Here is a 10,731-nt window from a genome sequence, read left to right on the forward strand (position 1 = left end):
TCATTAACCTCACTTTCATGAGTTTTCAGTTTATTATACAAATCATTCAAAGAAGATGTGTTGAAACTTTGTTGATTCTTCACCATCATGATCACGCTCCTCCATTCTTTTCTAAGTCTCATCACAAATGTAAGATTGAATTCCATTGCAGACCTTGTGATTCCAAATTGATTGCATCAATATATCAGCTCTTTGAAACGATCATAGTAGACCTCAATTGTCTCCTTCTCCTTCTATTTGAATTCCTCCAGCTCAACCAAACATTGTTTCACAGAGTTGATTTTCGTCTTTTTCTTCTTTGATATTTATCCTTGAAAGTATTACATATCTCTTTTGCACTCTTACAACCACCAACGTAGTTGTAAACCACTGGTGGTATTGCACCTTTCAAGTCCCTCAGACAATGTTTCTCATTTTTCTTCATTCTTACAGATTATTCATCAACAGTAACTATTGAATTCGAAGATCCAATGTTTTGAACATTTGATGGAGGTTGAGCAGTTCCAGTGATGTAATTCCATAATTCTTCATCTAAACCATTTTAATAATCCTCCATTCTATCAGCCCATCGGTCGTAATATTCTGGAATCAACATTGAAATTTTAGTAGAAAATCGTAACAGATGCGAGATAGAAGTCATCGTGTTCATGTTGAAATTTGCCATTGTTGTACGGATTTGAATTTTTAGAAAACTTGAAGAAATTTTTATTTGACTGAATGAATTGAAATAAAACTAAAAAACAAACACTCGATTAAGCAAATTCGTTGCAGAATCAAATCAAAATTTATGATCCATGATGATTTTCTTAATCTCACAGTGTGGAAACTTTTGAACCAAATTTTACGATTCAAAAACAATAGATTCAACTGAAAATCAGATCGCAGCTATGATTCCTGCTCTGATACCAATTGATGAAGAGTTAATCGAGTAAAGAGAATTAAATCAGAGTAAAAACGTTATGAAATGAACACGAGATGTAAATATGATCTTGTTTCAGCTCTATTATACTTCCAAAGTTTTACTAGGAGTAAAAAGACAAATTTTGTAAAGACTCTTATCTAACTCTAAGTAAAATCTCTATTTATAGGAAACATGAAATATAGAAAAAATACTAAGACATTGATATTTAGGCTTCGAACATTTAGATGCCTTAATAAATATATTACAAAGTACACGAAGGGTCTTCTCTTCGACTCATTACAAAATGTCTTCGACCCTTACAAAAGGTTACTAGGTATTTCGAGATTACATGATGCAATACTAGATATTACCCAATGCTTTAATCATAATCAGAGTTTAAATCAACTACAAAGACCTCTATTTAAAGACTCGAAAATTACTTAGTTGGATAAAACCATGCACAAGTACCGTGGACTACATACACATACTAAGGATGCCTTATTGACACCATACTTCTACAAAACATATTCCCTAAAAAACAATAAAGACACACAACTTTCGTGTTGCAGTCATCAGAAACCTCGGTGTCAACTTCAATAGTCTTCCTTCTGCGGTTATGGGTTATGCATTTAATGAACTCGAACACTTGAAACAAAAGCTTCTCTTTACCGACATGTGAAGAGCTGCAAAAAGTAACTTTGTTGTTACAACATAAACATTTTAGAAGTTGAAAGAGTATGAGTTGGAGAGCCAAACAAAAAAAAACTTAAAATATAATATTCGGGTTTGTTAATAACACATTATATATATATATATATATATATATATATATATATATATATATATATATATATATATATATATATATATATATATATATATTTCTCGTTAGAAACAAAACACTCCATAATTTCAATTCTTGGTTTAATGTTGTCCTTGTTAAAACTAGTGAAACCTAAAACTAACACATAACTTGAAATTCACTATAAGTATAATATTTAGTATACAAATATGATAGTCTATACCTAACCATGTCTCCATGAAGATTGTTGAAACAGAAGTCGATGTTGATAATCAGGATGACCAGCGTGGGTCTCTGAATTATTCGGACACTCAAGGTCCACCCCAAACAATCGCAATTGTCTTGTTGCTCCTACTCCGGTTTGGTAGTTAACCACATTTTCATACTCACCTCCTGCCTCTCCATTATCTAACAGTATTTATATTAGTATTATAAAACCAAAGTGTAAACCATCCAGTCATGTATACCCTACACTCTAGAATTTCAAAAATAATCATCTCAATATCCTGATTGTAAGCCACGAATCATTAGACGTATGCAAAAATAACATATTGATTATAGTTTCTATTTTTTACACGAAGTATTTTAATTTTATAATTTTGTATTTTAACTTTCAAAACAGTATTTATTAAAGAAATAAAAAAACCCACTTATTTTTGTTATTTTTTTATTAAAAGATCAAATATATCAAAACTCACAATTTTTTTTGTCATTTAAAACTTTAAATTCATATCTATGTATAAAAAAACAAATTTCTTATCCTCAAAGCTTTGATTCAAATTGATATTGTGAGTGTAAAATGTAATGAATTTATGTAGAAATTAAATAACATGTGGTCTCATTTCTTCAACAATTATTATTCATTAATTAGCCATAACATATCATGATTGTTCTTATTTTTTAAACAATCATTCATCATTCATTAACTAGTCGATAAAAAAATAGAATTTTAATATATAGTAATCAATATGAACCACCATTTACATGTAAATGATCAATATAAATAATAAATGTTTATGTAAAGAGAAATTAACATCTCAATCAAATTTAAATTAAATTAATTGGCACATGTCACTAGATAGAAAGATATAGAAAGATATATGAAAAAAAAAATGATACTTAATGATTACAAAACATGTCATTTTGATTCCCATGTAAATTATAAAAAATATTCATATTTACATTTGATTTCAATAAATTTCGTTATCAATCTAACTAAATAACTTCATTCTTTTTTGATTTCATAATTTTAATCGTACACTTAGATTAGTAAAATGCATAAACGATTTTTTTCCTATTCAATCAATTTTATATATATATATATATATATATATATATATATATATATATATATATATATATATATATATATATATACACACACAAGTTAAACGAATTGTCCATATGGTTTGTGTACTTTGCACGTTTGGTGCCTAACGTATTTTCTTATTGGGAAAGTCGTTGTTTGTTTGTTTTTTTTTTTGGCGCTCGGTTTCTATTTTACATAAAAAAAACTATTTTACCATTGATTCTTAAATTTATTTAAATAAACATATATTGAACCCACTTTAACCTCACATTATCTTACCTTATCTATCCCGTTTTATGTATATAAATTAAAAAATTTAAAACAAAATAGTCTTTTAAAGTAAGAGACGGTTCAAACACAACAAAAATAAACTGTAGAGACTTTCCTATTAATAAAAAATGAAGGACAAAACGTACAAATTACCCAAAACTATAGTGACCATTCGTGTAATTTACTCTCTCTCTCTCCCCCTATATATATATATATATATATATATATATATATATATATATATATATATATATATATATATATATATATATATATATATATATATATATATATATATATACATATATTAAAATTGAAAAATAAGAAATGGAACATAAGTACCTGCATGTAGAGGAATAGATACTGCCGAATGGTGTGATGGATAACCAGAGTGCGCATGATGGAACATTTTGCTCCAACGATTAATCTGAGCACCACCATCAATCGGCTGAGCCACCTCCCTTACTATTCTTTCATTAATTAGTGCTGCAGCTGCTGACCGTCGTTTCCATCCTATAAATGTCCTTTCACAATTATATCGCTCGAAGAATAGGATGTCGCCAGCCTCCAAACGTTTTTCATGTACGTAGAACTTCCAACCTTTGGTTAACACGTAGCTTTTACTACTTTTCCAGTACAAGTACCTGAAATGCCATAGCTTCCCACATTCGTCCTCGAAAGTCAACAACACACCCTTCTGTTGGCGGCTGGCGCCACCATCGCGTGGGAGGAGCGGGAAGTATTTCTGGCATGGTGTTTGGGAAGGACCAGACGGTTGAGTTTTCCCACATCACTTTGGGTTAGGGTTTTTTGAAACATGGCTTCTTTAGCGACGATGGTTGTGATTCTGGTGTTAATGAAAACTTGTTCTGGTTGATGGCTGTCGTTTTGAGGGTTGAGGTTTAAATTACCTAAATCGGAAGAGGGAAGTTGAGGGTGGTGGGTGTAAAAGATGGGGTTATTCTTAGTTTCCATGAGTGATTCAGCTAGGTTACTCGAAGAGAAGTGATCGAGGGACATTTTGTAGTGTGGGAAATGAACACCAAAACAAAAACTGTGTATATAAGTGGAAATATTATGTGTAGGTACAAAATAGGTGCGTGGGAGAGTGTCTCAGCCAAGACAAACTATCATTAACTAATTTAGTTCACATTAAAGAGCATTTGGTGTAGCTACATGACACTCTCAAACGAGTGTTCATGGGTTCAAGTCCGGTTAGAAAATATAGATGGTTCTAGGAGTAGGCTAATTTACCGGTTAGTTTGTGATTTCAAGTATTAAAAAAAAACCTAGAAACCTCATCCTACCAACCAAAACCGATGCAAAAACTGACGATGCGCGTTTACTTTTGTCAAAAATCGATGTTATCGTTGTGGTGCGGGTTTTTATTAAGAATCCAGTTCACCAAAACCAAACAGCACCAATGATAAACAAATAATAAATCATTAGTTACATATTAATTAAAAGAGTAATAAATACTTATATATATATATATAGAGTTGTGATATCGGTATATTACATACGTTAATTTAAAACAAATAAATAAATATATAAGTCAAAATATTTGAGAACTTTGAATTTATAAAAAAAATAAGATAAATAATAACATATTATAATGTAAATGTCTTTTATCTTTTAATTTTAAACAAATAATTATAATAAATAAAATAAACTAATGATCTATAATTATGGGAATTTTAAAATTAAAATGTAAGTTGATTAATAAAATTGATATACATTTATTGCAATTATTAAATTAAAATATTAGGTGAAATTTAATGAAATAAAAAAAAGTCCTAAAATAACATGTGTAAAAAAAATTAATTTATAATAATCATAAGATGACATTTGACAGATTGAATGAGAATGTGAGTGGAAAAAAAACTTTTATTTATTAGAGAAGGTATATATATATATATATATATATATATATATATATATATATATATATATATATATATATATATATATATATTGATGGGTTATGAGCATTACAACAATCCTATGATGTATATGCAACCCTATATGCTTTAGATCTAAGTTTTTCCCTATAGAACATGGAAATACAAACTCTAAAGAAATAACCCTAAAACTAGAATATACAATTCGAAAATCATATGAACATTAGGGTTTGATGATTACCTAACTTGGTACATAGTAATAACAAGAGCACATTGACTCTTGAAAGCTTAGTGCCGGAAGTGTTGCACCTCGAATAGAGTGACAAAACACTCAATGCAAAGGATGAGTTGGAGAGATGAGGAAATATGCCACTCTAGGTTTTTATAAGCATATGGCCAAAATTCCTTATTGAGGGGTTCTATATATAGTTGTGGTGTGACATCTCCCGATTTTGGATCCAACAAAAGTCAAGCAAAATTAACAGGTCAACAAAAGCCAACAAGTCAACGAATGTCAAAATAGTAGGATATAAATATGTAAATTCTTCCTCGCCTTTGGATTTCTTGGTTAAGACCGAAATCACTAGGATTTTGTTGGAGTCTTGGACCGAAATAATTAGGATCTCGGTGGATTCTTGGACCGAAATCACTATGTGATTTTAGTGGATTTTAAGGTGTTTTCGGTTGGGATGGGCTGTAAATATGAGGTGCCTCTCTTTTCGCCAATTATCGAACATTTAGGATTCAACTGAGATAATTAAACATTTTATACTAAACCTTTTTTACGCCATTTTTTATAAAAGTCAAACATTTTTTTATAAAATATAAAAGACTTGACTTTAGGCGCATAGAAAGCCCAAACTTTGGTCACATCTAGTTCCAACTTCCCAACATACAACCAAGCAAGCATCACCACACCTCACCCCCCCCCCCCCCCCCCCCGATACCACCATCCCTCTCCCTCTTCCCATTAAAATTTCATCCAACCCTCTCTACCGTTCACTCCACCTTCTACAATTTCTTCATTTATTCATTTTCTCTCAAGAAATCTCCATCTTTCTCAAGCATGAATCCTCCTAAGTTTGTTCTTCAATCTTTGGTAAGCTTTCCTCCATAGATCTAATGATTTTACACACATGCATACTAGTTTTGTTATATTTACGCATAATTACATGTGTTATTATCCATATGGTAATAGCATCTTTAAGTGTTCTTCAACCACCTTTAAGTGTTCGAAGCTTAAGGATCTTCATCTTTATCTTTTTATCCATTAAGAATTCCACTCAAGGTGAGTTCATACCCCTCATTTTCATTTTTATCCAAGTTTTATTGGAGAATACAAGTTAACAAATCCTATTTGGACGATATAAGGCTTTGCAAACTAAAAATACAAGTTATTTCACTAAAACATATTTAAGCTTAAAAATCAGCTTATTACAAAAACGTTGTGGTCTGTTCACCGACTGATTTTCTCTTCTTAAACTTCTTATATTTCAAAATTGTTAAATATGAAAATGGCTAAGGTCCATACCTTTTTAAGGAGTTCTCGCACATTTTCATACAATATTTCTACAATTTATGGTGATTTTGAATTTATTTTTGATTTTCTCTTATACTGATTTTCTCTTCTTAAACTTCTTATACTCATTTTCTCTTCTTAAACTTCTTATACATTGTGGTCCGTTTTTGACGTTCTTTATATGCGCGCGTAGCTAAAATTACACTCTACAACTTTCGTTTGGACTTCGTCGGCTAATTTTGAATTTATTTTTGATATTATTATTTTTAACAGACCGGGACAGGAAAATCCGTTAAAAATTCATAACTTCTTCATCCGACATCCGTTTTCGTCAGACTTTTTACCGTTGTACTACGTATGAAAAGACCTTTAGTTCTTGTTTAGGATGTATCGGTCAAATATCGCTCAATCTAAAATTCGAGTCACATTTTGGCGTTCCTTTTTTCGAATTTCTCGGTTTAACAAATACTACGACTTTCATTTAGATTTATAAGGCTAAAAAGTAGTTTATCAAAAACTAACTTTTTACGTCATTCGGCGCTGTACCGGTTTTGTCGCGGATCTTCGGTTGGTCATGACTTCTTCGTTATAACTCGGATTTCGACGAGGTTTTCGCCTACAAGTTTTTAACGAGATTCTCTACAACATCAAATAATAAAATTTTACTTATTTAAAATTTTATATTTTCGCTAAATTTCACTATTTGGCTTTTAATTGGAATCTCATAAGACTTGCAGTATTTTATCAGTGATTCTAAACATAGTTTTACTTCATTTCTAGTAAAAACTATCTGTTAGAACTCAACACTAAATTTCACATAATATTATTCTCTTTTATAATTTACAATACACGATTTGAAAACGTGTATGTTACAACGAGTCCTAAATGCTATCTTCTGAATATCCTCATCTCGCACCCTTACTTGATGATATCCAGACCTCAAGCCGATCTTGGAAAACCAATTTACTCCCTGTTACTGATCGAACAAATCGACACTCCTCGGCAACGAGTAACGGTTCTTGACCGTCATTTGTTCAACTCCCGGTAATCAATGCACATCCGGTGTGAACCATCCTTTTTCTTGACAAAAAGGATAGGAGCTCCCCACAGCAAACTACTCTGCCGAATAAACCCATTTCCTAGTAGCTCCTGAAGCTGCGAGGATAACTCCTGCATCTTTGGAGACGCAAGGCGATAGGGCGCCTTGGCGATAGGTGTGGCCCCCGAAACCAAATCGATATTGAACTCCACCTGCCTCACAGGAGGTACGCCCAGCAACTCCTCAGGAAATACATCCGGGAACTCACGCACTATCGTAACCTCTCCCACAGACCTCGGTCTCTCCGTCTCAACCCTCGTGTCCATCACATATGCTAAGAATCCCTTACATCCCTGCTGAAGACTCTGCCTCGCACTGGCGGCCAAGCAAAACGCTGAACTGGAACATGTACCTTTGTCGTACACCGTAAGAACTCCCCCACTAGGGTCTCACATGGTCACCCGCTGCCGCTCGCAGTCGATGATCGCTCCAAATCTGCTCAACCAGTCCATGCCTACGATGACACATACATCCCCCATCGCAATAGGGACCAAATCTATCGAAAACTCAACCCCGAAAATCTCGAGTACACAACCACGAATCACCTCGGTGGCATACACCGCTCTCTCATCCGCTATCGAAACTCTCAGAGGTCGACTCATCACCTCTCGACTAATATTGATGTGTCGGCTAAAGGCCAACGATACAAAAGATCGACTCGCACACAATTTAAATAACACTAGAGCAGGTACAAAATTCACAAGGAAGGTACCTACACATAACATAATATAAGCACAATATCACAGAATACAAAAGAATACATGAAAGAGTACATACCGGCCACGACATCGGGTGCAGTGCAGACCTCCTCCGCAGTCAACTGGAAGGCTCTCCTGTGTGCCTTCGGTGCCTCAACCTTCGCAGGCTGAACGTTCACAACTCTCATCACAACAGGGGCTGATCCTAGAAATGCTCCCTGCGTTGACACCACAACTGTGGACATTCTGCATTCCGGTGTCCAGTATGGTTGCAATGAAAACAGACTGAAAAACCTTTGGGGATATCCTTGGCCATGTGCCCCTCCTTGCCACACTTGTAGCAAGACCCTGCTCTGCATATCCTATCGTGGATCTTGCCGTACAAGCCACAAGTGCGGCCCTTCTGGTTCCCAGATCTCGAATTAGCGGGTTTGGCCCGCTTGGCTGCCGGCTGAGACTGAGTCGGACGCCGAACCTTTCCCTGAGACTCAGCCTCCTCCCTGGCTTGGGTCTCCAGCTCTATCTCCCTCTTTCGGGCATTTCTTGAAGCTTGGAAAATGTCCGGTACATCGAGTTCGCCACGAACTCACGTATATCCCTCCTCAGAATGCTCAAATATCGGCTCATACATGCCTGCTCGGAGGACACGTGCTCTGGGCAGAACATCGCCCGCTCATGGAACATCCTCGTAATCACCGTAACAGACTCGGTACCCTACTTGAGGGTCAGAAAATCTTGGGCCAAACGCTTCCTCTCCACCTGCGGAACGTACTCATCTCGGAACATAGCAGTGAACCTCTCCCAGGTCACCACAGCAAGCTCAACAGACGTAAAATGCGCAGTCACAAACTTTCACCAGTCCTTCGCTCCCAAGCGAAGCTGGTTCAGCGCGAACCGGACTCTCAAATGCTCTGGAGATGAGCAAGTAAAGAAACACCCCTCGATGTCTGAAATCCATCTCATCACCGCGATCGGGTCGTGGATCCCGTCAAACTCCGGTGGATTTGTGTTGCTAAACTCTCGGAATAACAACGCATCACCACCCTGCGGCCTAGTCGCAGCTATAGCTGCAGTGGCCACAGCAACAGCAGCCTCAGAAAGAGCAGCGTATCTCTCATCAAATGTCTCCAATTTATTCATTTAATCATTTTCTCTCAAGAACTCTCCATTTTTCTCAAGGATGAATCCTCCTAAGTTTGTTCTTCAATTTTTGGTAAGCTTTCCTCCATAGATCTAATGATTTTACACACATGCATACTAGTTTTGTTATATTTACACATAATTACATGTGTTATTATCCATATGGTAATAGCATTTTTAAGTGTTCTTCAACCACCTTTAAGTGTTCAAAGCTTAAGGATCTTCATCTTTATCTTTTTATCCACTAAGAATTCCACTCAAGGTGAGTTCATACCCCTCATTTTCATTTTTATCCAAGTTTTATTGGAGAATACAAGTAAACAAATCCTATTTGGATGATCTAAAGGCTTTGCAAACTAAAAATACAAGTTATTTCACTAAAACATATTTAAGCTTAAAAATCAGCTTATTACAAAAACGTTGTGGTCTGTTCACCGACTGTTTTTCTCTTCTTAAACTTCTTATATTTCAAAATTGTTAAATATGAAAATGAATAAGGTCCACACCTTTTCAAGGAGTACTCGCACATTTTCATACAATATTTCTACAATTTATGGTGATTTGTAACACTGTAAAAATTTGAACAATTTTTCACTTTTGGAACCCATAAAATATCATTTGTAATCATAAATAAAAACATTGTATCAACATTGTATCAGTACAAAACCCAAGATCAAAATATATATAAACTCCGGTGTGCGTGTGTTGAAATCATGCCGGCGCCTTCCCGTGATCATCACTGGTACCTGAAACACATAACACATAACACTGTAAGCATAAATGCTTAGTGAGTTCCCCAAAATACCACTCTAACACATAATAGCCACTCGAGGCTGTAACTATGTTGACCCTAGGTCTAGGTGTCTCAGTGGGGCCCTCTAGCCCCAACTCTCTATGGGCCCTCTGGCCCTAACTCTGTGGACCCGAAAGTCCTAACTCTGTGGACCCGAAGGTCCTAACTTTTTAACTCTAAATCATGCATAGAACATATCACAATAAATCGTAGCACATAAATAACATGCAATTACACTGGCATATAATTCTAAAATACTCTATCACATAACTCTGTTACCACACTAGGTAAAGTATAGT

At 34.7% G+C, this 10,731-nt stretch overlaps 1 pseudogene; it reads right to left on the minus strand.

Moving 5' to 3' along the window:
- Positions 1-1,926: 1,926 nt before the first annotated feature.
- On the minus strand, positions 1,927-4,302 carry LOC145046150 (B3 domain-containing protein At3g11580-like; annotated as a pseudogene).
- Positions 4,303-10,731: the final 6,429 nt, after the last annotated feature.

This window comes from Lactuca saligna, chromosome 5 (assembly GCF_052625555.1).
Source record: "Lactuca saligna cultivar CGN05327 chromosome 5, ASM5262555v1, whole genome shotgun sequence".
NCBI classification, from domain to species: Eukaryota; Viridiplantae; Streptophyta; class Magnoliopsida; order Asterales; family Asteraceae; genus Lactuca; species Lactuca saligna.